Here is a 26816-nt window from a genome sequence, read left to right as displayed (position 1 = left end):
AATTGAACTCACAACCCTGGGTTTAGCAGGCTGATGCGCAAACCACTGAGCTATCCCTCCCCCCCAATACAGGGCTTGCATAGGACTGAGGAGATGAACAGGCTTTGTGCTGGTGCTCTCCACAGGGGTGAATTTCAATGCAAGTGCGATGTGTTATTACTACTCCACAAGCCATTCTGTGTTAGCCAAGGACTATTATTATCTTATTCAGGCAAAGCTAAGCTGCCTCCTACCAACTAGAACCATGTATTGGGTGTTCTCAGAATTCTTTGAACCTATCTCTAATTCAAATCCTTATATACTTTATCTTAGTGGTGGAGCTGCTACTGATGCCGCCATAATCATACTGGGTTTCTCCCTCCTGTGAATGGTTGTGCCATGCAGAATAAAGCAGGAGTTTCTGACCAAGAAGCAGAGTGACCTAATGGATAAAGGACTATTAAAGGAGGTGGAGGGTCCCCAGACAACGCTGAAGTCATTAGGAAAGTTTTCATTCTAGTTGTCTGCATTAAACACAGCCTGTGGTTTTGACAAAACACTTCACTTTCCATTCCTGCTAGTCATCGAACCTTTCCCAGGCTCTGATAGCAACATGAAATCACCAGAAATAAAAGAGCAGGCATCTGAAAGTGATTTGCAGCTAATTTAACAAAGCACGGACATGTTTCTTTAAAGGAGATAGACATTCAAATGCTATTTCACAAGATGTGACATGCTGCAATACCTAAGTGAATTACATTCCAAAATTACAGCGGTAATCAAATTTAAAACTCATATTAAAAAATCCCTGTCACATTATAAATTTATATGCAGAGGACATCAACCGATAAGTCTGACAAATTCAGTTAGAGAAATACGGAACAGCTGTCTTGTGGCAGACAAGTTTTTGTTACAGTGTAGGGGGCAGCATTGCCCTCGCAGAGCTAAGAGGGCAGGGCTTAATTTGTGCCAGGGCTTCCAGAGCTGAGCCCTGGCATCTCTAGGCTTGGCAGTTCCTTGCCCCAGCACATCTGGGTTTGCCACATCTTCTGAAAGTAAAAAAATTGCTTGAGACCCGGGCAACTCTTTCATTACAAATTTGGGACTGTAAGAGGGGAAGTGATGGGTTGGTTTACGGATTCTCCGAGGACATTTCAACAATTGATGTTAATATATCAGACACTTAGATTTGCAAAAATTGAGGTTTGCCCCTCAGAGAATTAGCTGGGAAGAGGGGTGGAGTAGTGCAGGAGTTACCTTGGTTCCTTTGCACAGCTGCCATAATTTGTGCCATCTGCCTCAGCCAACTGTATGAGATGACTTGTTGTGTCACATGCTGGTGCTTGGTATATGTATACGGTCATTCAGCTTTGCAGGGTGCTACAGCCACTCCCGGTGCCCATAGCCCATCAGGGTGGCACTGTTGTTTTGCCCTACATACACAGGGCCCTACATACACAGCTGCATATGCAGCCTTATGGGATACCACTGTTGCTGACTGGAGTAGATAGTCCAGTTCTGTGTAATATCTTCATCACTGATTTAGATAATGGCATAGAGAGTACAAAATGGGAAATGACTGCCTAGGAAGGAGCACTGTGGAAAGGGATCTGGGGGCCACAGTGGATCACAAGCTAAATATGAGTCAACAGAGTAATGCTGCTGCAAAAAAAGCAAACATCATTCTGAGATGTATTAGCAGGAGTGTTGTAAGCAAGACACGGGAAGTCATTCTTCCGCTCTACTCCGTGCTGATTAGGCCTCAACTAGAGTGTTATGTCCAGTTTTGGATGCCACATTGCAGGAAAGATGTGGACAATTTGGAGAAAGTCCAGAGAAGAGCAACAAAAATGATTAAACATTTAGAAAACATGACCTATGAGGGAAGATTGAAAAAACTGGGTTTGTTTAGTCTGGAGAAGAGAAGACTGACGGGGGACGTGATAACAGTTTTCAAGTATGTAAAAGGTAGTTACAAGGAGGAGGGCGTTACAAGGAGTTCTCCTTAACCTCTGAGGATACGACAAGAAGCAATGGGCTTAAATTGCAGCAAGGGAGGTTTAGGTTGGCCATTAGGAAAAGCTTCCCAACTGTAATTAAGCACTGGAATATTCCAGTCCCACGATTCTATGACACAGTACAGGGATACAACCTGATGGGCTGCTACAGTTATGAGATGCTTCAGTTTCATATTCAGCTTTACTAGGTGCTAAGGCTGCCGGTCACAGTGATTTACAGTGCACTGTGAAGCCACTGTTTAGTGTCAGGGTGCACTTCAGCTGTTACTTGCATGTACAGCTTTGGGGGCTGCCATATCTGCTAGTTATACATGCAGTCTCATGGAGCCTGGGGGTCATTTCTTGCTGTGTGTGTGTGTGCAAAGGAAGGAACAGGCCAGCCAAGGAGCATGACAGGGAAGCTACCAGCAGATGGAGAAGCTCACTGTCCATAAAATAATGTGGACAGTTATCTTACATAAGAGGTCAATGAAGAGGAACATTACTATTGTGATGTTTAAGGGACAATGCCTAGGAGACGGCAGGGCTCCCTGCCTAGTCCCTGAGGACTGCGTTGATTCCTCAGGCTGGAGACAATTACATTTCACTATGTTTTGCTTATTCAGTATTATCTTGTTTAGTTTTATCCTTGTAAAGATTCTGTGCTGCTCAACAAACCTTCCTGCCTGAGATTTGCTTCTGCTGAGTCACCCACCGGCTTGAACATCCCTTGGGCAAAACACCAGCGTCTCGCTGCCTGTCTCCAGTGAGATTGGAAGCCTCTTTTCCACAGCTCTGTGTTTACCCAAGGGCTGTACTTTATTGCAGGAAAGTACTTTCACTTATTTAAAAGTGAAAGTTTTTTTTTAAAAAGTGTGTGGGTGGGGTTTGCTTTACATTTCAATAAAACGGGGGAACTGGAAAGTCACTTTATGCAAGGTCATTTGTATTTCATGGACAGTCACTTATTCCTGCCTGAGTTGGTTCCAGCACTCCAAAGCAGAACGACACTGGATGATACCAAGGTAAGTGTCTGTTAATGGTGGCCCTGAACGAGGTTTGTGGGATGACTGCAGGTTTCATTTAAAAAATCCCTTGTGCTCGTTGATTTAATGTGAGGTTGCTACCAACAAAAATCTCAGCGAGCTTGGGCATGAGCTGGATGTCCCTTTTAACTGTCAGGGCCCACATTTTTGTAATTGCATCTGCATTAATTTAACTCACAAACAACCAGTTAAAAATCGAAATGGTCCTTTCTCAGGTGGGAGTCCAACAACTGTAGTCATTGTACACACCCATTAGGAACATTTGGACATAGCAGGAATATGCAGTTTCTCTTACACAACTCCCATAATTTATGTGGTATTAAGAGACTACAGAAGAAGACTCCCAGGGCTCTGTTGCAGACCTGCTTTGCCAATGAAAGCATTGCCTGAGTAAGGTCTAAAGGATGTGACCCAACGTGAATATGCAGTAGAGGCACAAAGGACATTCATTACGGCAGATTAAACGTATTTTGTATTATTTAGATGGGAAACTCTCCCTTAATGTGTGTTTGGACAGCACGTAGCACGCCAGGGCCCAGTCGCAGTTTGGGCTCATGGCTGCTACTGTAATATAAATAATCAGAACCCTGTGCGGCTACAAAACGGGTATCCACGGATGCGGATATCTGTGGATTCAAATCGGTATCCGCGGAGCTGAAGGGTTCGACCGCAAACTGCAGCAGCAAAAGCAGCAGCCCGGGGGGCCGCTGCTCCCAGGAGCCAGCGTCCCGCACCAGCCACTCCTCCAGCGTGGCTGTACTGCCCACTGTACTAGCGTGATCAGGGATCGCTGCCGGTGAGCCTGGTGCTGCTTTTGCTGCTGCAGTTCCTGGTAGAGCCCTGCAACTCTGCGGATACCGATTTATATCCATTTTGTATCCACGCAGGGCTCTATAAAGAATTGCTAAAACAATGACATTTTTATATGGAAGTCTAAAAAAAAGGAACAGCGCTGTTAAAAAAAATACATTTATAAGGCACCGAAAGCTCAACATGTAGTATGAACAAAGCCATTTGTTTTCAAATTTTACAGAAAAATTCCTGGCCTTTAGAAAAGCCATTATTCAATGTGTACTGATTTTTAACCAGTTTTCGGAAGGTGATGGCACTCTCTAGACTGGGCTGCGGAAGGAGAGATGGTGGCTCGGTAACCTGGGCTGGTTCCCGGGCTGCCATTTCTCCTTCCGGAGTGGAAGCCAGGTCAGAAGTACCTGGACGACTCAAGCACCGGTGCATGTACTGCTGTCGATCCCACACCCACCACGTTCCCAGCTTGACAGACAGCATGGCTAGGTATCAACATGCAAAGCAAGTACAAGTTAATGAACTGCTTTTCGTGCTAAAATTAGTCAAAACCAAAAAACTGTATCCAACTACGTTTCGGAACATAGGAGGGTTTTTTTGAAAGTTAAAAAACCAAACAGATCACAAACAGGAGAAGAGAGTGCTATTTACCCCTGAAAGTGGGTAGCTTACCCCATGGGCTGGAGAGCCTGGGGCTAAGACAAACTAGATTACATGATGAGCCCCTCCTGAGAGGAATCAGGTGATTCCAGTATAAAAGGAGCAGGAAGTTGCAAGGCAAGGAGTTCAGGAAGCTGTTGCAGAGCCTGCAGAGTGTGAGGGAAAAACTCTTTAGGCAGGCAGGGGAGACCTGGGAGAGATGGTAATGGCCTAAAGCAGGAAGGCCTGGGAGGAGGAAGAGAAACCTTGTGCATTTAGGAACAGACTTTGTTTTGAGTTTCATTTGCATTTTGTTTTATATTAGGGCTGTTGATTAATCACAGTTAACTCAAGCGATTAGCTCAAAAAAAGTAATTGTGATTTAAAAAATTATTCGCGATTAATCGCACTGTTAAACAATAGAATACCAATTGAAATATATTAAATATTTTTGAACATTTTTCTGCATTTTCAAATATATTGATTTCTATTACAACACAGAATACAAAGTGTACAGTGCTCACTTTATATTATTTTTATTACAAATATTTGCCTTGTAAAAATGATAAACAATAGAAATAGTATTTTTCAATTCTCCTTGAAAGTGCAATCTCTTTATTGTGAAAGTGTAATTTACAAATGTAGAATTTTGTACAAAAATACATAACTGCACTCAAAAACAAAACAATGTAAAACTTTAGAGTTTACACGTCCACGCAATCCTACTACATGTTCAGCCAATCACTCAGACAAACAAGTTTGTTTATATTTATGGGAGATAATGCTGCCTGCTTCTTATTTACAATGTCACCTGAAAGTGAGAACAGGCATTCGCATGGCATGTTTGTAGCCAGCGTTGCAAGGTATTTACATGACAGATAGGCTAAACATCCATATGCCCCTTCATGCTTCGGCCACCATTCCAGAGGACGTGCTTCCATGTTGATGACGCTCATTAAAAAAAAATGTGTTCATTAAATTTGTGACTGAACTCCTTGGGAGAGAATTGTTCGTCTCCTGTTCTGTTTTACCCGCATTCTGCCATATATTCCAAGTTATAGCAGTCTCGGATGATGACCCAGCACACGTTTGTTTTAAGGACGTTTTCACGGCAGATTTGACAAAACGCAAAGAAGGCACCAATGTGAGATTTCAAAAAAATAGTGACAGCACTCGACCCAAGGTTTAAGAATCTGAAGTACGGTCCAAACTTGGGGAGGTTTGGAACATGCTTTCAGAAGACTTAAAAGAGCAGTTCTCAGATGCAGAAATTACAGAACCTGAACCACCAAAAAAATCAGCCTTCTGCTGGTGGCATCAGACTCAGATGATGAAAACCAACATGGGTCAGTCTTCTCTGCTTTGGATCATTATTGAGCAGAACCCGTCATCAGCATGGATGCACGTCCTCTGGAATTGTGGTTGAAAGCATGAAGGGACATATGAATCTTTAGCGCATCTGGCACATAAATATCTTGCGACACCGGATTCCACAGTGCTATGCGAATGCTTGTTCTCACTTTCAGGTGACATTGTAAACAAGAAGCGGGCAGCATTATCTCCTGCAAATTGTAACCAAACTTGTTTGTGGAGTGATTGGCTGAAGTAGGACTGAGTGGATGTGTAGGCTCTAAAATTCTACATTATTTTATTTTTGAATGCAGTTATTTTTTGTACATTATTCTGCATTTATAAATTCAACTTTCATGATAAAGAGACTGCACTACAGTACCTGTATTAGGTGAGTTGAAAAATACTATTTTTGTTTTTTACAATGCAAATATTTGTAATCAAAAATAAATATAAAGCGAGCACTGTACACTTTGTATTCTGTGTTTTAATTGAAATAAATATATTTGAAAATGTTGAAAACATCCAAAAATATTTAAATAAATGGTATTTCATTATTGTTTAACAGCACAATTAATTGTGATTAATTTTTTTTAATTGGTTGACAGCCCTATTTTATATTAATAATCCTAATCCCCAAACTGGGGTATTTTTGACCAAGAAAAGCCTGAAGGGAAGTTTTATTTGAACAGTCCAAGAAGGGAAGCTGAGGCAGGCTGCCTGTAGCATAATCATAGGCCCCGAGAGGGTGCAAGGCAGGTGGCTGGCCCTGTTACAACCCCAAGATTTACCCAGAAAATGGCAGAGTGTCATTTTTGCATTGATTTTCACCTGTTTTAAAAATTTCATAATAAACACAGATCAATTCCCAGGAAATTTTAAAACAAAATAAAAACTGAAAATGAAGGGCCTGAAACAAAAACCATTGTTCAAAGACTCACTCTGCTATGTGAATTCCCTATAAAACCAGCTGACCCTGTTCCAATTGCTCAACACTGTAAATAACTTAAGAGCACACATGTTTTGGGAAACATGCTTGCAGTACACACTGAATTAATTTCTGAACGCTCAGTCATATGTTGATTACCACTGCAGAAAACCTGCATTAGGCAGGATCCCAAGCATATGCAGACACAACAAATGATAAATGAGCATCTGCTTGTTTAAAACCAGCGCTTGACACAGTTTGTTTTCTTAAACAATTAAAACACATCTTGGCAGTCTCCACTCCGTTCCAGAGGAGTACCAGTATCTCTTCCCTTCGCTTTGATTAAATGTTTGCTTTGATAAAATAGTTAGTAATGCATTTAATTTAACATTCATTCATTCATAGGCGAGATCTGACTAATAAAAAAGGAGGATTTGTACTTTTGTAGGACACTCTGTCAGTCGCTTCTTTACCCCTTGTTCCAACATTCAAGGAGGCTTAGATGATTCCCAGTAAACTGATGTTTCTTTAAACAGCAGAGATTATAATTCAATTAAACTGGATCAAAAAATTCTTCTCATGTTTATATCATCCTACCGGACAACTCAAATGGCCTTTACTCCTGTCAAGAAGCTACCCATTCATCTCTGAAACAGTGCAGGTGCATTTCTTAATACAAAGGGCATCCTGTTTGAAAAGGGTGAGGTTCCCAGTAACATCCAAATGCCTACCATACATCTAAAGCCTTTTGTTAGCAGCCACTCTATACATCTGAAGTGCGTATATATTTTTACATTGCTACAGTACATTTTGGAGAAACTGGAGTTTCTTCACCAGTGTGCTCCAATCAGCAATAATGAAAAACAAAATAAACTAATCATGCTGCAGTCCCAGAGGTTTCTAACTCACATGAGAAGGCTGCTGGAATGACCTAATGGTTTTTCTATTCTAAAGGGAAATGTTACTAATTTGCTCCACAGCCATATGACAATTCAGTGGGTAAGAAAGAATTCTGTCAATAAACACTGAGAGGCATTATTACATTTGGCATTCACAAGCGTGCTATGGAGGCAGCCATCTTCTTGAAAAATTCCTTTGTGATACTGTGACATTCTGTTTTATTTAATAGATTAAAGATTTATTTAAGTAAATTTGTAACAGGCTAGAAATGTTCAGGATTCAGCCTTTGGCGTTTTCTTCCTAATCTTCACTATGTGTGGCCTTCTTCAGAATGTTGGAATTCAGGAGGAAGGAATATTTTTTCTTCAGACTTTTACCCCCAAGAAACGGTTAAACGCTTTTGCAGCATCAAGTTAGATATCTAAGTAACAGAGGTCTGACGCAAAGACTCCCATTGACTGCTGTGGGCTTGGGATGGGGCCTTTGATCCTTGCAGTTCAGGATGAAGTGTTGCACTTAGAGCTATCAGTGAAAGGCAAAGGACCCAACTTTGGATTTGTTGCTGATTTACTCACCGCTTAAAACTGGATCGAATCGGATACTTTATAAAAAGGGAAACACTTTGAAGATATTATTTTCTTTTTCCTCCGGGTGTGTTATTGACTTAAAAGAGTGAGTTGGTTTTTAGTGGGGTTGGAAGGGAGCTGTCTGTGTATTTAAGGATTTTAGCTGTTACTTCTTAATATAAATAATGTGCCAGTATGTGTTACAAACTGAGCATCTGGGTAAGTTCTGCTTAAGCAAAACATTCCATTTCTAATCTCCTACACCCGCATCCAGAAAACTCAAAAGTGTCTGAACTTTGAGACTTTAACTTGCCATGTAAATAACACTAATGGAGGTACCAGCAGGGTGAAATCCATGCTGTGTAGAGGACCACCACTTCAGCCCATTTCTACACTCCTAAAAAGATCACACATCTAGAAAACAAAGAAGAGGCTGTCAAATACAGAACGCTGGTCATTTTTGGGCTGCTACTTTTAAGCACATTTCCTAAGATATTTATCAACATATTACATAAAATGGAATCTTGAAGTGTCACGAGTGATGTCACTTTTCAGCAAGAGGTTTGTCTCCAGGCCACTGTTTCCATAAATGTGAAATGTAGTGGGGTCATGAGGCTGGGGGGGGGGGGGAGGAGGGGGGAAAGACATAAATGGTGGACAGCCCTTGCTCTGCCCCCTCTGCACTGGGTAAATTTAAACAGTAATGCTTTGTGAAGCTTAAAAAAATTCACATATGTAACAGTGGAAAATGTGGGACTAAGCGTGTCCACAGTAAAATGTTTCATTAAGTTCTCAGGAGTGCACTTCTGGTCAGAAGCACAGTGCATGAGCGTGGGCCTAGATCCTCAAAGGTATTTTGCTGTCTAACTCCCATTAAAATCCTTTGAGGATCTGAGCCTGGAGCCACAGGCAGAATTAGGAACATAGTGGATTAAAAAAAACCCCCAAAAGTACCAGCTGCACATCGCCTGCATTTCAGGCTCTGATAACTTTCTCACTAATTTCCCTTCTTTCTGGAAAATTCACATGCTTAGCTACAAGCTACAGCTGAATAGCAAAAACTAGGCACAATTCAGATGTGCATATGCAGGTAATTACACGCTCACCTAGTTGAGTAAAGGAATTCACCAATCCCACTAGCCAAATCCTTTAAACCATGGAGTTTACGAGCTAAAGATCTTATATTGGCCAAAACTTGGAGATATATGGGTGCAAGAGGGAAAGATACACAGATATCTGGCAGCTCTACTCCCCCCATCCTGGTCATTGCCAGCTGTCTTGGGGGCATATCATCAGTCGATAACGCAGTGGAGCAGGGACACTGACTGTATCCCATTTAAAAGGAACCATGCACCTGAACTAAAGGGCAAGAATAAAGAAATCTGTCCCTGTCTATTCCCACCCTTAGCCCACACCTTGCTCTCTTTTGCCCAATTTGTATCAAGGCACCTTCTCTGTGGCTGTTCCACCTGTGCTCTCCCTTCCTTACACGGGGCTTCATAGCACAGACTCTATGTGATGCATTGAATTTCAGCTTGTGAGACAAACTTCTCACCCTGAGAACTTTCAGACATCTCAGCTGAACAACACTGGTGAAGGTTTCTTGAAGGGACCGTCCATAGTACATACATAGGATCTTTCTAGAAAATTGTTCGGTGTTCCTCTTAATACTCTTAACCAGTTCATAAGGGCGTGTTTGTAAATCTGACTGGTTTTCACAAGGCCTGGGGCATAATTAAGAAAGGATATCAACTACCCAGTGCCACAGAGACTAATAGGAATTTAGAATTGACCTCGTTGGCTGGTGTCCCCTGACTTTAATTTTCCTAAATGTCTCTAGCCATGAATTAAATCTCAACTAAAAGACTAGGTTAAAGCTTTCAAACCCTGTGATCTAAAGTTAGGCTCCTAAATCCATATTTAACCATCCAAGTGAAACAGGCTTGATTTTGAAAGTTGCCAAGCCCCTGTTCACTCCAATGGGATTTATGGGGGCTCAGCACTTCTGAAGCTCAGGCCGCTGCTGTTTAGGTGTGTGAATATTGATGCTGGAGCCTAGTTTTAGGCACTAGGTTTTGAAAACTTTGGCCTTGAAGCTGGACTTGCAGGGAGCTGGTACCTGTAGGACATTTGTACTCTTTAGCCACATTAAAGAGTTGAAATTTTAGACTTCTTGCTCTTTATCTGGCTGCTGTATTTTGACTTTGTTTTCTGTCTCGCCTTCCCCCTATTTTAATTATATTCCATTTGTTATTCATCCTGCAGTGTTCCAGGACCCCCTCTCCTCCCTCTGGGTTGTCGCTTTCTTCCTTGAGCATATGCTCATGCAGGGGAGAGATGACAGAGTGAAACATTAGACTGCATGTTAAGATGATTAAAAGGCATGTAAGAAAACCAAAGCTGTCATTTTAATCTCCTACTAATGTCCATTGGCATGGCTTTGAGATATGGTACCGTGCTGACAATAGTGATGGACAGAGTGTGAGATTGGCCCCTTGAACCTGGGGGCCTTGCAGGAATAGATTATGTCTAGACCTGGTTTACATCAAGGACCAAACCGGATAAGCCGATTAGCCAATTAGAAATAGTTCAGCCAGTGGAGATGAGGGACCAAAGAAATCTGAAATCGGAGATCTGGGTATCACAACTGATTAATAGCAAAGATGTGGAGTGTAGGAGCAGCTGGATTTGAGTGGAGAGAAGAGGAGTTTAATACAAATACTGGGTACAAATAAATAACATTCTTGTCTTTTCCTTAGTACCTCAGTGAGGAGACGGATCAAAACTCCAATTGTAAATGCAGAGAACAGTCATATTTAAGCCTCCATCCAAATATTACCAACTCATCCTTTAATTATAAAAAAAACACCTCTTGCTCCAGAGGTGTTATTTCCTTTCTTTACCAGTCTAGTATGTTCTATTGTTTTATTCCCATCAGCTTGTATGATATATGGATTCTACTAACACTCAACGTGTTTTTCAGCATGAAACTCCCGGCATTTCCCGTTGTAGGCACCCTTAGTCAGGGATCATGTCAATCATCGTAGTTTAACAGTACTTACTTGGAACACCATCGAAAGTCAGCTGAGCTACTGCAGAGGTGATCAATTTTAATAAATGGAAGAAAAGCAAATATAAACAGCCTGTGGGAAGAGAACATCTCTATGTACCCAGTTCTCTGAATCCAGGCCTGACCCTAGTAGGGTAGTCAGGGCTATTGCCTTCTTACGACCCCAAGACACAAAGCCATATGTGGGGAAAGGAAAAATAATCTGTCTGACCTTTCCAGTGAACTGGGTGGCTCCCGGTAAAACATTTATTAGAATTTTTATTTCTCAAGTACCAACAGTGTGCTTGGCCCTCTATGAAACACAGAAGAAGACTTCATCCCCTCCCCAAGAAACGTGCAACCTAAACATAATGGGCTAAATTCTGCTCTGACTTGCCTCATACCGTCCATCTGCTGTCAATAGGATGGCATGAGGGATAGCCAGGGCAGAATTAAGACCCAATGTATTAAAATGTGTATAGGCGCAGGTTTTCCAAGCCTGGCTATCTCACTTTACCCCACGCTTGGCTGGTCCCCACTCACACCTGCCGTGCTACTTGTCGTCCATTAACATTCCAAGGAAATCGGGGGAATGCACCAGCATGCTTGGTTCATTCAGCAGCACAGCAGGTGTGTCCTACCCGGACAGACCTGAAACATTCCGTGGCTGTCAAGCGATTCGGGGTCAAACATTTTCTCATGGTGAAGAACAACAGAACCATGAGAGAGATGAAATACATTTTGTCAACATGAGACACCCCATGCCTGGGATTCTCTATGAAATATAAGGGAGTTGGGTGCCCAAAATCCCACTGAATTTCAATAGACATTTGGGTGGCAACATCCATAGATGTTGTTGAGAATCTGAGCCTCGACTTTGATTTAAACACTTTAAGATAAGAACAGGGCAGAATGGGATACCTGCTTTAGAGTTAGAGACATACAGATACAGTCACATCAAATATTTTGGGAGAATTCTGTAAGCAAGTGATGTCTGTTGGGAGCTTCACCTTTAAGAGGCTCATGTTATATAATGAAGAGGCAGCTGGAATTGAGACACTGAATGAAGCAGATCTCTGTCAAGCCCCTTGTCTCCAAGGGATTACTGAGCTCACCATGTGCACCAGGAGACGAGCTCTACCTTGGGCGCCTGTGGAAGACGGGGAAGGCCTCTGCTGACCAGCAGCAGTTGTTGCAACCCTTTTGCTGCTCCTCCTCCACCCCTGCACAGGGGTGGGGGTGGTGTTCGTTTGTGGACTATCGGGATGGGGCCACTCCATTCAGCACCACACCCAGTAGTTCCAGACTGCATGTGCCCAGAACATCCAACACACCCACACCCTTAAGGGAAACATATTCCCATAGTCCCAGACAATTAGAAATACACACATGAGATGGACAAGAAATAGCCTCCCTCCCGCCCCCTGAAACATTTTCATATTCCCTGAGTTAGCTGGATGTGACCCAGGTTGGGCAACACAAGCCTGAACTTCTTATATTTGGATTTCCTGGCAAGAACTCTAAAACCGGGAGATGGCCAAAGCGGATGTCGATCTAGGACCAGTTCACAATCATTATTGTTGTTATTTGTATTATTGTAGTATGTAGGTGCCGCAGTCATGGACCAGGACTCCATTGTGCTAGGTGCTGTACAAACATATAATCGATCTTAAAGAGAAAGACTTCCTACCAGTCCTTTGAGTTTACCTTCGTTCACTGTGCTACAGTAACATTTCCAGGAGCAGCACATTTTATCTGATCAGAGAGGGGAAAATATTTCCAGGAGGTCTGGTTCAGTGAATGCATGGAACCTCTGGGGTAAGATAAATGAGGATCTGGAGAAATTTTTCCGTAATTGCCATTTTCAGCTCACTGTAATTCAAAACAAAGTAGCTCCCAAACTAGGACCTAAAACAAAAGGTGTTGTCAGTACAATGATTGTAATAGCAATAAAAATTCATAGTATGGTAGCATCGAGGGGTCTCAGCCAGGGATCAGGCTCCATTGTACTTAGCGCTATCCACACATATAACGAAAAGAGAGTCCCTGTTCCAGAGAGCTATTACTGTAAGGATAGGGCCAGAACAAAGCATGGTGTTTTATAGGCCAGTGACAATGGGTAATGTTGTATCTACCTGGTGCAAGCTCATAGACACCAGTGGAGTTACAGGATTTACCCTGCAGTGAGGTCAGAATTTGGCTCCAAGCCCCCACACTCAATGTTTATAGAATTTCCTGTTCAGGACAGTGAGACTGGTTTGTCCACTGAAACTACAGTACAGCCCGATCAGTGTTGCCTCCACCTACCCCTGAGGTTCGTATCGTGTACCTCCTATTAGGGGACACCTGCACCATTGTGCCCAGGGGGCAGCAAGCTCTTAGACTTCCTCCAGGTGTCCCACCTGTCCTGATTATGATACGGTCAGTGAGGTGCTGAAGCAGAGGGAAAGAAATCGAGGAACATAGAATCATAGAATATCAGGGTTGGAAGGGACCCCAGAAGGTCATCTAGTCCAACCCCCTGCTCAAAGCAGGACCAATTCCCAGTTAAATCATCCCAGCCAGGGCTTTGTCAAGCCTGACCTTAAAAACCTCTAAGGAAGGAGATTCTACCACCTCCCTAGGTAACGCATTCCAGTGTTTCACTACCCTCTTAGTGAAAAAGTTTTTCCTAATATCCAATCTAAACCTCCCCCACTGCAACTTGAGACCATTACTCCTCGTTCTGTCATCTGCTACCATTGAGAACAGTCTAGAGCCATCCTCTTTGGAACCCCCTTTCAGGTAGTTGAAAGCAGCTATCAAATCCCCCCTCATTCTTCTCTTCTGCAGGCTAAACAATCCCAGCTCCCTCAGCCTCTCCTCATAACTCATGTGTTCCAGTCCCCTAATCATTTTTGTTGCCCTTCGCTGGACTCTCTCCAATTTATCCACATCCTTCTTGAAGTGTGGGGCTCAAAACTGGACACAGTACTCCAGATGAGGCCTCACCAATGTCGAATAGAGGGGAACGATCACGTCCCTCGATTTGCTCGCTATGCCCCTACTTATACATCCCAAAATGCCATTGGCCTTCTTGGCAACAAGGGCACACTGCTGACTCATATCCAGCTTCTCGTCCACTGTCACCCCTAGGTCCTTTTCCGCAGAACTGCTGCCTAGCCATTCGGTCCCTAGTCTGTAGCTGTGCATTGGGTTCTTCCGTCCTAAGTGCAGGACCCTGCACTTATCCTTATTGAACCTCATCAGATTTCTTTTGGCCCAATCCTCCAATTTGTCTAGGTCTTTCTGTATCCTATCCCTCCCCTCCAGCGTATCTACCACTCCTCCCAGTTTAGTATCATCCGCAAATTTGCTGAGAGTGCAATCCACACCATCCTCCAGATCATTTATGAAGATATTGAACAAAACCGGCCCCAGGACCGACCCTTGGGGTACTCCACTTGATACCGGCTGCCAACTAGATATGGAGCCATTGATCACTACCCGTTGAGCCCGACAATCTAGCCAGCTTTCTACCCACCTTGTAGTGCATTCATCCAGCCCATACTTCCTTAACTTGCTGACAAGAATACTGTGGGAGACCGTGTCAAAAGCTTTGCTAAAGTCAAGAAACAATACATCCACTGCTTTCCCTTCATCCACAGAACCAGTAATCTCATCATAAAAGGCGATTAGATTAGTCAGGCATGACCTTCCCTTGGTGAATCCATGCTGGCTGTTCCTGATCACTTTCCTCTCATGCAAGTGCTTCAGGATTGATTCTTTGAGGACCTGCTCCATGATTTTTCCAGGGACTGAAGTGAGGCTGACTGGCCTGTAGTTCCCAGGATCATCCTTCTTCTCTTTTTTAAAGATTGGCACTACTTTAAAAGATTGGCACTACATCACCGTTCCTCAGTTGTAACAGGAACTCCTCCTCACAGCCCTTCTCTTTCCAACAGCATGCTGGGAGGGAAGTATGAAACCCCAGCGATAACCGTACATCCACAAACCACACTTGACCAGCACTGCTGCCACTGCTTCCTAATGGGGTACATCAGACCTGCTTGCACAATGTGTAGGACGAGACCCTCCCGCTGACTGAGATGAGGGCGGAGTTTTCCTTAGTTTGCGGGGTGTCACCCTGTGTTTTGGGAGCCAAAAGTTTTGTGTTTAACTCCTCTCGCAGTATATACTGTGAATGCTCACAGATCATACCCGGGGAGCAAGCATTCTTTTCCATTTGCCTTGAATCTGCAGCAGGGAGAGTTCCTGCAACCATCATGCCATGGACTGCTTGACGGTACCTGACAGATTCCCTGCACTTGCCTGCAGGCGCTGCTTCCTCACATGCTGCTTTGTATCACTTCTCAGCCTGGAAAAGACTCACAAGCCTTCCCAGTCCCTCACATTTTCTGCCTGAAATGTCCCCACTTACTACAGCAAATCAAGTAATAAAAGCAGAACTGGGCCAGCTCTCCAGTTGGCAAAAAGCAGCACAGTTCCATTGAAATCAATGGGCTGGATCCCCAGCTGGTGCAAACAGGCACAGATCCTTTGAAGTCAATGGATTTAGGCCAATTTACAGAGTCTGCTAATCTGGCTAAGTGTGGCTCTGAGCCAGTAAATGTCAAGAGGACAGATCTGAGGGAAGACTATGTCTGTCTTGGCTGTTTCAAATAAGCTCTACCAGGCTTAGTAGATATTTAAAATAAATCATAGAATCATAGAATATCAGGGTTGGAAGGGACCTCAGGAGGTCTAGTCCAACCCTCTGCTCAAAGCAGGACCAATCCTCAGCTAAATCATCCCAGCCAGGGCTTTGTCAAGCCTGACCTTAAAAACCTCTAAGGAAGGAGATTCCACCACCTCCCTAGGTAACCCATTCCAGTGCTTCACCACCCTCCTAGTGAAAAAGTTTTTCCTAATATCCAACCTAAACCTCCCCCTCTACCACTGGAGACCATTACTCCTTGTTCTGTCATTTCACTCCTCCTGGCCCCAGTTCATTTCTTATCCTGACAATGGTAGTTAGGTCAATTTGGATTTACTAACAGTCCTGTTAGAATCCAAGCTGCTCAGAGCTGCCCACTTTGCAGGTAGGATTTGAAAGTTCAGAGAAGCTTAGTTGCAGGGGACTCTTGCACCGTTTTGCAGTCTCACATGTGTGCACTGCATCACCTCAGACTGGCAGATCATGATCCGTGATGGCACAAAACCCAGACAAACAGGGAAATGGTGCTAATCCCGCCCATTCTACCAGGGTTTGTTCTTTTTGAGTTTGTCATGGAAAAAACAACAGTAGCTCATTTATGGAACTGGATGTTTTAAAACTTGGGTGTCGTCAGGGAAAACTTGCTGAAGAAAAGCAAAGGAGGTTTCTGTGCAAAACAGCTGAAGTGTGAAGAAATAATAATTAAAAAAGAAAAGATTTCACAAGGAGGGCAGATTAAGGTCTAGCTGTTGCCTCTATAACAATGTCTTCATGTTCCGAAGGGGGAAGAGAGAAAAGGAAATCAAAGACAAGACAAAGCACAAATAACTTCTGATGAGGGATCTGGATAATGTTACAGGCTTGTGAGTTGCCCTCCCTGGAACTGATCCAGAGCCTGTTGAGGTCAATGGAAGTTTTTCCATTGACCTCAATGGACTTTGGATCAGGCCTCTTTGTTTTCTCTATGTTAATGGCATGAAGGATGGATGTGATTGGTTGTAGAACAGAAGGAATGTTCATGTTCCTACAGGAACAGAAAAATAAAAGGGGAGAGTGTGGAGGTGTATTAACACCCCATCTCCTGTCGGGGTGGACTGTGGGTGTGTGGATACTGCAATTATTGTCCACCCAACTGCCTTGGGCCTCACCATGCTGAGGTGCAAGGGTCAAAGTCGAAGCAGCGGCCCTTGGGTTCAGGGCTGCATGACCTAATGGCCGGGGTCAATACAGCAGCCCTTTAGTTCAGGGCAGCATGGCCTAGCAGCCAGAGTCAATACAGCAGCCCTTGAGCCCATAGGTGCTGGAACTATGGGTGCAGGGGGTGCTGCAGCACCCCCTGGCTTGAAGTGGTTTCCATCATATACAGGGTTTACAGTTTGGTTCAATGGCTCTCAGCACCCCCACTATACAAATTGTTCCAGCACCCCTGCTTGAGTCTAGGGCAGCATGGCCTAGCAGCCAGAGTCAATACAGCAGCCCTTGAGCCGGTGGAGGCCATGGTAGGGGGGCCCAGGCCCACCCGACTCCACCAGGCCCTGACCCAGGGCCCTAGCAGTGGCAGAGTGGTCCACTATTGGATCAGCAGGGAATCCCACCAAAGCACACTGACCTCACACGGGTGGGAGATACCTCCGTGGGTCACTTCCTACCGCTCTTCCTGAAGCTGCGGTCCATGGGGCATCAGGGTCTCCAACTTCCTCAGCGCAAGTAGTTCCCTCAGTCTCCATTGGCCACAGATCTCCGGCTCCCCTAGGCAAAGGCTGTGGTGCCTCCTCAGATGGAACCTCCATCAAAGGTCCTTCCTCTCCAGCAGTCCACTCAGACTGAGCCAGGCTTCTCCCTTTTATATTAGCATAGCACTTGGAGCATGCCCAGTACAGTCTGAGGGATGGAACTTCCTCCGCCCATAGTGTGGGGTTACTCCCTTCTGGCTCAATGTGGGGTATGCACACCCTGTCACAGAGAGTAATAGATTTCTGATAAATTATTATGCCTTGCAATTAGTAAATCAATACAATCTACATAAAACAGTAATGTCTTGTCACTGGAAAAGTTTTAAATGTCTAACTAGCATCTGTTGCTAGTGAAGTCCTGTAACAACCAAAACAGTACATTGACTTTATCATTAGAGCAATCTATATTCCAGTGCAAAGGGGACATTTGTGTATCAGTCTCCACTGAAACTAGTAGCATCTAATGGCAAGTGAAAAAAGAGTTGCAATGAAGCTGGTCTCATGCAGATGGTAAATATTCATCACTGCCTCCCCACCACGGAAACATTCATAAGACTGTCTTCTCCCCTCCCTTCAGCCTCAACCTCAATCACTTCAAATGGTGAACCATACACCAAAGATTAGCCTTTAGCTTCCATCTGGTGCATAGAATGGCAAGAAAATATGTGACCAACTATCTCTGCTTCAGTCTTCCAGTTGAGGGATCCTGCAGGGTGATGGCTTAATCTTTGGGGCACCAGAGTCAGAACAGACTCACTGGAACTATATGTTCCGTCCCAGCCTAGATCATCCTGAAATGCAATTAATAAATGGAATTTCATGCAGTTTACTATGGGGGTAGGAAGTTGGGTGAGGCCTTACAAACAGGGGGGTCTGTTCATTCCACTTAGGCATTATGGATCACTTGGCACTTTTCTTAAGAACATGTTTGTCCTGGTCTTCCTTGGCCAAATGTTTCCCCCGCTGTGTATTACCTTGCATCTCAGAGGTGGCTGCATTTCAGTGGAGTGTGGCTCCCATATGCATAATTTTTATTATAATAATTCATCTGCGTAGTATTTAAATCTATATGCCTACAGGACTCTGTCCCAATGATTTTAGTCTACTGGACATGGCAAAAGTAGTGGTACAAGACAGAAATACACAGACTGTAATGTGGCCATTAGCACCTGAATATGTCACAGAAGGTGTGTGAGTTTTATCTGTTTCTTGATGTAGGTGAGGATGCAGTTTGTAAAGCACTTAGTGACCCTTCAGGATGAAAAGCACAATATACATGTGAGCTATGGACGTTGTTATTCCTTAATCTACCTGTTGGGCTATGAGAAAAACTTCCTAGCATCAGAGATGTCCTCAGCTTCCAGCCAGTTACCATCTGTGCTGGCGGAAGTAGAAAGAGGAGATTGAAGGTAGGTGGGTAGTAGAACTGTGGCTGGCAGCTGATGATGTCTAGTTGTTGGTTAATCCAAAAGCCCATGAGACACCACTTGCCCACTGTATGTGAGCATGAAGATAGAAAAGCCTGGGGAAGGCTCATAGCGCAATCTTCAGTAATTCTTAGCTTTTTGTTTATCCATTCAGTGAGAGAGATCCAACAACATGACAACTAGAAAAGAGACAGAGGAGGCCGATGAACAATTCTGCAGGAATTATCTATGAAAAGAATGAAAGATAACTACAGCTTCAGCCTTTTCTCTTCTGCAGAAATATCTAAGACTCCAAAGGCTAACCCACCAGTCTGCTTCACCTGCCCAGGCTATATGTTCTCAGAACACCGGTTGTGTCAGGCTGTCACCCATTAGGGATGGACATTTCTTCCCACCACACAACTGATCCCTTGAAACCTCTAACAATTTGGTATTGATAATATTTTCAGCTTAATCACATACTAGTACAACTTCATGAAAACCAGACACCCCCTACCACACTCTGTGGGAGGAGAAGATGCTTTGAATACATCATCCTGTCAACTGAGTTTATTATTCTTTCATTCAAGATAAACTGCCACAGCCAAATGCTAGCCTGTATAAATTCCAGCCTCAGAAGTCCAGCAGGCACCCGGCTCCTTGTTAAACACACACATGACCACATAAATCCAACTGGGTAAATAATACGACAACTTCCAATTCCCAGCAGATCCTTCAAAGGCTGATGTTTTCTCCGTTACCTGGGGTGGTCTTTGAAGCAGCTGTATAAACCAGGGGCTCACTACGGGCCAGGACATGGACTACATATAGGCAATTGGCAAGATGGACTTATCCTGGGCACGCACAAACCTTGTTGCCCTGTGCTAACACAGCTTTGTCTAGTGCCTGTTAAATACAGTGACAGTCTGAGGTCCTGTTCTTATGCTAAGATCTTTGGCTATACAGCAGAGGCAGCCATAAGCTAGGAAGTGTATGGTCACATCCTCACATTCCAGACTAGTCACATTGAAAGAAGGCAACCTGGGGCTGTTAGAAAGGTGATCTGATTGATCACCTCCAGGGAAAGGGAAGAGCCTAGAAGATGTAAAAGGAAATTTAGTTTGATAGTTTTCTGTTCGGTAAGAACTCACTTATCAATAGACACAGCTGGGAAACTCTTATGTCTTTATAGATGTAGTTGTGAAATCCTCACTTCTGTATTGTTTTGTCATTATAGTTCCTACTTTGCTATTGTTTATTTGCATGGTCTCTGTCTGGTTCTGTGATTGTTTCTGTCTGCTGTATAATTAAATTTGCTGGGTGTAAACTAATTAAGGTGGTGGGATATAATTGGTTGGCTAATCATGTTACAATATGTTAGGATTGATTAGTTAAATTTCAGTAAAATGATTGGTTAAGGTATAGCTAAAGGGAACTCAAGTTTTACTATATAGTCTGCAGTCAATCAGGAAGTAAGTGTGGGGGGGAATAGGAACAGGGAATGGGGGTGGGGAAATTGGAATCATGTTTTGCTAAGGGGGGGGAATGGAACAGGGACACAGGTAAGGCTCTGTGGTGTCAGAGCTGGGAAGGGGGACACTGAGGAAGGAAACTGGAATCATGCTTGCTGGAAGTTCACCCCAATAAACATTGAATTGTTTGCACCTTTGGACTTCGGGTATTGTTGCTCTCTGTTCAAGAGAAGGACCAGGGAAGTAAGCGGGTGAAGGAATAAGCCCCTAACAGTAGGAATTCCCATTCTGAGCACCCTTGAACTGGACAAAAGCCAGGTCTGACCATAGGGAAAAAAAGAAACAACTCTAAGGAACAGCTGGAAAGAAAATCCAAAGAGTGTCTTAAGGTCCTAAAGTCAGCCCCCTAGTCTCCTTCCTGTGTGATACATCATGTTTGGTTCTGGTTAACTGATGGGCAGCACCATGGCCTTAAGGAAGTTATAGCTTAGGGCCCTGGACTCAGAATTCTTGTTCTCACTGAAGTAGGGTGACCAGATGTCCTGATTTTATAGGGAAAGTCCCGATTTTGGGGGCTTTTTCTTATCTAGGCACCTATTACCCCCCACCCCCGGTCCTGATTTGTTACACTTGCTATCTGGTCACCCTACACTGAAGCCCCTTTCAATGGCATGAGGTTTTTTTAGGGAATCCCTAGAAAAAGCCCTGAAAGATTCATTGGAATTTAGGCTCCTCCTATTATTCGATACCAGGAAGGAGATAACACAGCAGAGTCAGAGCTACAGGTAGGAGATATCATGATGCAATGTTCATGGGATTTTGGCAGGGCTGGATTAATGCAGAGCCTTTAGGGGCTGCAGCCCAGGGCCTCGGGCTAAGGGGCCCCCCCGCAGGCTGGATGGGGCCCGCTGCTTCTTTTCATCTGGCCTGTGGCAAGTCTCTGCGCTGTGAGCTGGACACTGGTCCCTGAGCCTTGGCGCCCCCCCAGCCCCCAAGCAGGGCTGGAGCCACGTGTGCCAGCTCACCAGCATGTCCCTGCGGGCACCTAGGCAAGGGGTGTTCAGGGACAGAGGTGGGGATCCACATACACGCTCAGCACGCTGCCACGCACAGTCAGGCACTCGGGGGCACGTACACACACACGCTGTAGCTGGACTGGAGCCAAAATCACCCAATTCAAGCTTTCATTCTGATTGGCTGGGACCAGAGCGAGCCAGGGCTGGGAGCCAATCAAAAAACAAGAAGCGACAAGCTGCTATAAAAGCCCTGAAAGCCAAAAAGCTACCAACAGCCAGCGCACGAGCCAACTCAGCCTAAAACTAGCCCAATTTCTGCTTAGTTTCCATGGATTTGTCAACTCTGGGGGATCCTGCCTTAGCCCCGCTGTGCCGCCGACTAGGAGCCACCCAAGGTAAGTGCCTCCCGGCCGGAGCCTGCACCCCAGCCCCCTACCCCAGCCTGGAGCCCCCTCCCGTACCCAAACACCCACCTAGAGCCCACACCCTGAACCTCCTGCTGCACCCCCTCCCACACCCCAATCCCCTGCCCCAGCCCTGAGCCCACTCCTGCACTCCAAACCCCCAGGGCCCACAGGAAAGTTAATTTGGCCCTGGATTTTGGCATCCATTCCAAGATTCCTTGTATCTGTCCCATTGGCATTATACCACCTACAACTGAAAGCTACCAAATTCAAAATGTTTTCTCTTAATCAAACCCTGAGACAGGCTGGAAAATCCGGAACTAATGCTTGTTTTATTTTTGTGAGAGCCCTCGAAAATCTGATCCCTGATTCAGTATTCTGTTTGCTTCTGATCCTTATACTATGCCCATCCACACACTATCTGGATGCCAGACTCTGCACAGTGATTCATTCTGTATTTGTTCAGCATCTCAGATCTCACAGGTGCACACTGTGGCCCAGATTTTCAGCAGGGTGTGACAGGGTGTATAAACCCCGCTCTGCCAGGGAAGGTTCTGGGTGCTAAGGTAGCTCCTCCCCACTGGCCCTGACAATCATGCCTGGTAGGGAGGAGGGCTTTAAGTTAAAAGGAGGAAGCTGCAGTCTGTCGGGGGGAGCCCTGAGAAGGAAGTGGCTACAGTAGTTCTTGGACAGCAAGAACCACCCATGTCAGGACCCCCGCCCAGTTCCACGAGGAGTCCAGGGAACCCCAGGGACAGGCCTGATAGGGAGAGACTGACTCAGCTACTTAGCTGTAAGGACTCCAGTAAAACTGCTGTCCCCGCCTTCCTACATCAAGGTGGTGCCTCTGACCTTTCTGCTCTTTGCTGACCCCGGGCGGGACTCCTATTGTGCTGAGTGTGAACTTTTGCTTTCTCCCCGTCTGTAAACACAGTAAGCCAGCCCACAAGAGCAGGGCCCATTGCAAGGAGTAAGGTGCTGTGGCTGTGCTGAGTTGATCCTGTGGTGATAAATGGGCATGGCAAAGGGACCCAGCCCAATTCGTGAGGTGCCCAGACAAATGCTTTTTAAATGGGGTGTTGGCCTATCTCTCTCTTTTTGTTGGAGCAATTTGACCCCTGCATTATTTGTGCCTGCATGTATGAGCTATTGGTTGGCTACCTGATTTACTCTTTTAATTTCTTATAGATGGATATACAGAAAATTGAGACTCCTTAAAAAGAAAGGAGCGGGGGTGCCACCTTTTGCAACCTGGACCTATAAATCTCCCCATATCATAAAAATCAAAGGACCTACTTTTGATGTGAAACAAGATTACATCACCTTAACTTTTACAATATCCGGTGTAAAAGCTTATTGTCTTTTCTGATTTCCTGATTTCTTGGCTCGGTAAATCATTATCTAGTACTTCTTCAGTTCCCTTATTGGCCTCTGGGCAAACCCCTTGGTATAAAACACTTTCCACATGTGTGTTTGCTCTTTGACAATGTCCAGTGAACCAGCACTGTCTTCTGGAATGATGCATTCTGATGGGGTCTTTCACTAGTATAGTTTCTGTTTCTCTTCCCCTGGATTTATGTAATCATAAATAAACAAACAATAAAAAGACCAAAAAGGTCACCATGAATAAAAGGGACAGTTGGGGCAAAAAGGCATCCTTTAAAAACTGGAAGTCAAATACTACTGAGGAAAATAGAAAGGAGTATAAACTCTGGCAAGTGTAGAAGTATAATTAGGCAGGCCAAAAAAGAACTTGAAAAGCAAAAGACATAACAACTAACAGCCACAATTTTTTAAAGTACATCAGAAGCACGAAACCTGCCAGACAGTCAGTGGGTCCACTCGATGATCAAGGTGCTAAAGGAGCACTCAAGGAAGTCCAGGCTGTTGCGGAGAAGCTAAATGAATTCTTTGCATCTGTCTTCACTGCAGAGAATGTGACGGTGATTCCTACAATAGAGTCATTCTTTTTAGGTGGCAGATCTGAGAAACTGTCCCAGACTGAGGTGTCAATAGAGGAGGTCTTGGAACAAATAGATAAATTAAACAGTAATAAGTCACCAGGCCAGATGGCATTCACCCAAACATTCTGATGGAACTCAAAGTATGTAACCTATCACTTAAATCAACTTCTGTACTAGATGACTGGAGGATAGCTGACGTAATGCCCTTTATTATAAAAGATCCAGAGGTGATTCTAGCAATTACAGGCTGGTAAGCATAACTTCAATACCAGGCAAACTGGTTGAAACTATAATAAAGAACAGAATGATCAGACACATAGATGAACATGATATGTTGGGAAAGAGTCAAGACGGCTTTTGTATAGGGAAATCATGCCTCACCAATCTACTACTGAGGAAGTTAACAAGCATGTGGACAAGGGTGATCCTGTGGATACAGTGTACTTGGACTTTCAGAACGCTTGTGACAGGGTCCCACAGCAAAGGCTCTTAAGCAAAGTAAGCTGTCCTGGGACAAGAGGGACAATCCGCTCATGGGTCAGGAACTCGTTAAAAGATAGGAATAAATGGTCAGTTTTCAGAATGGAGAGAGGGAAATAGCAGGGTCCCCCAAAAATCTGTACTAGGACCAGTGCTGTTCAACATGTTCATAAATGATCTGGAAATGGGGGAACACAGTGAGGTGACAAAGTTTATAGATGGTACAAAATTACCCAAGAAAATTAAATCCAATTCTGACTGCAAAGAGTTACAAAGGCTCTGTCTACACTAGCACTTTTGTTGGTAAAACTTTTGTCAGTCAAGGGTGTGAAAAAACTTAAGTTTCACCCACAAAAGCACTGGTGTGGACAGTGCTATGTCAGCAGGTGATGTTCTCCCGCTGACCTGGCATCACCGCTCATTGGGGTGGTTTAATTATGCCAGCAGGAGAGTTCTCTCCCATCAGCATAGAGTGGCTACATGGGAAACCTTGCAGTGGTACAGCTGCGCTGCTAGAAGGTCTGCAATGTAGACATAGCCAAAGTGATCTCACAAAACTGGGTGAGTGGGCAAGAAATTGGGACATGAAATTCAGTTCTGATAGGTGCACAGTCATGCACACTGGAAAACATAATCCCAACTATACATACAAAATGACGGGGTCTAAATTAGCTGTTACCACTCAAGAAAAAGACCTTGGAGTCACAGTGGACAGTTGTCTGAGAACATCAACTCAATGTGCAGTGGCAGTCAAAAAAGCTAGGAACTATTAGGAAAAGGATAGATAATAAGACAGTAAATATAATGCCACTATAGAAATCCAAGCTACGCCCACACGTTGAATACTGCATGGAGTTCTGGTTGCCCTTCCTCAAAAAAGATACATTCAAATTGGAAAAGATGCAGAGATGGGAACTGAAAATGTATATGGGGATGGAACAGCTTCCATAGGAGAAGAGATTAAAAAGACTGGGACTGTTCAGCTTAAAAAGAGACAACTATGGGGGGGATACACTAGAGGTCTATGAATTCAGGAACGGTGTGGGGAAAGTGAATAAGGAAGAGTTATTTACCCCTTCACATAATAGAGGAACCAGAGGTCACCCAATGAAATTAAGAGGCAACAGGTTTAAAACAAACAAAAGGAATACTTCACACAAAGCACAGTCAATCTGTGGATCTTGTTGCCGAGGGGATGTTGTGAAGGCCAAAGTACAACTGGGTTCAATAAAGAATTAGATAAGTTCATGGAAGATAGATCCATCACTGTCTGTTAGCCAAGATGGTTAAAGGTGCAACCCATGCTCTGGGTGTTTCTAAACCTCTGACTGCCAGAAGCTGGGACGGGATGACAGGGATTCCACCATGATTTCAACAATTTCCATCCCACCATCAACCTCATCCTGGACCAGTCCACACAAGATCAAGTCCACACTTCCTGGACACTACGGTGCTAATAAGCGATGGTCACATAAACACCACCCTATACCGGAAACCTACTGACCGCTATTCCTACCTACATGCCTCCAGCTTTCACCCAGATCATACCACACGATCCATTGTCTACAGCCAAGCTCTACGATACAACCGCATTTTCTCCAAACCCTCAGACAGAGACAAACACCTACAAGATCTCTATCAAGCATTCTTACAACTACAATACCCACCTGCTGAAGTGAAGAAACAGATTGACAGAGCCAGAAGAGTACCCAGAAGTTACCTACTACAGGACAGCCCCAACAAAGAAAATAACAGAACGTCACTAGCCGTCACCTTCAGCCCCCAACTAAAACCTCTCCAATGCATCATCAAGGATCTACAACCTATCCTGAAGGACCACCCATCACTCTCACAGATCTTGGGAGACAGGCCAGTCCTTGCACAGACAGCCCCCCAACTTGAAGCAAATACTCACCAGCAACCACACACCACACAACAGAACCACTAACCCAGGAACCTATCCTTGCAACAAAGCCCGTTGCCAACTGTGTCCACATATCTATTCAGGGGATACCATCATAGGGCCTAATCACATCAGCCAAACTATCAGAGGCTCGTTCACCTGCACATCTACCAATGTGATATATGCCATCATGTGCCAGCAATGCCCCTCTGCCATGTACATTGGTCAAACTGGACAGTCTCTACGTAAAAGAATAAACGGACACAAATCAGACGTCAAGAATTATAACATTCAAAAACCAGTTGGAGAACACTTCAATCTCTCTGGTCACTCGATTACAGACCTAAAAGTGGCAATACTTCAACAAAAAAAACTTCAAAAACAGACTCCAACGAGAGACTGCTGAATTGGAATTAATTTGCAAACTGGATACAATTAATTTAGGCTTGAATAGAGACTGGGAGTGGATGGGTCATTACATAAA

The 26816-nt window shown here is 44.3% G+C and overlaps 2 long non-coding RNA genes across 3 annotated transcripts in view; one reads left to right on the top strand and one right to left on the bottom strand.

Annotated features, from left to right (window-relative positions):
- Positions 1 to 26816, bottom strand: part of LOC142071618 (uncharacterized) — a 177124-nt gene that overhangs the window by 74468 nt on the left and 75840 nt on the right. The window contains exons 2-3 of one of the 2 annotated variants that reach the window (XR_012667742.1): positions 17564 to 17907; positions 11713 to 13166 (exon numbers count right to left, since the gene is read on the bottom strand). This is a non-coding gene — a long non-coding RNA (uncharacterized LOC142071618). Of the gene's footprint in view, positions 1 to 11712; positions 13167 to 17563; positions 17908 to 26816 lie in introns of those variants that run through there. The other variant, XR_012667743.1, reaches the window with a different exon arrangement.
- Positions 2790 to 19600, top strand: LOC142071619 (uncharacterized). Its single transcript, XR_012667744.1, has 2 exons — positions 2790 to 3001; positions 19269 to 19600. It is a non-coding gene; the product is annotated as an uncharacterized LOC142071619 (long non-coding RNA).

This window comes from Caretta caretta, chromosome 3 (genome assembly GCF_965140235.1).
Source record: "Caretta caretta isolate rCarCar2 chromosome 3, rCarCar1.hap1, whole genome shotgun sequence".
NCBI classification, from domain to species: Eukaryota; Metazoa; Chordata; order Testudines; family Cheloniidae; genus Caretta; species Caretta caretta.
This window is presented reverse-complemented; position numbering and strand designations above follow the sequence as displayed.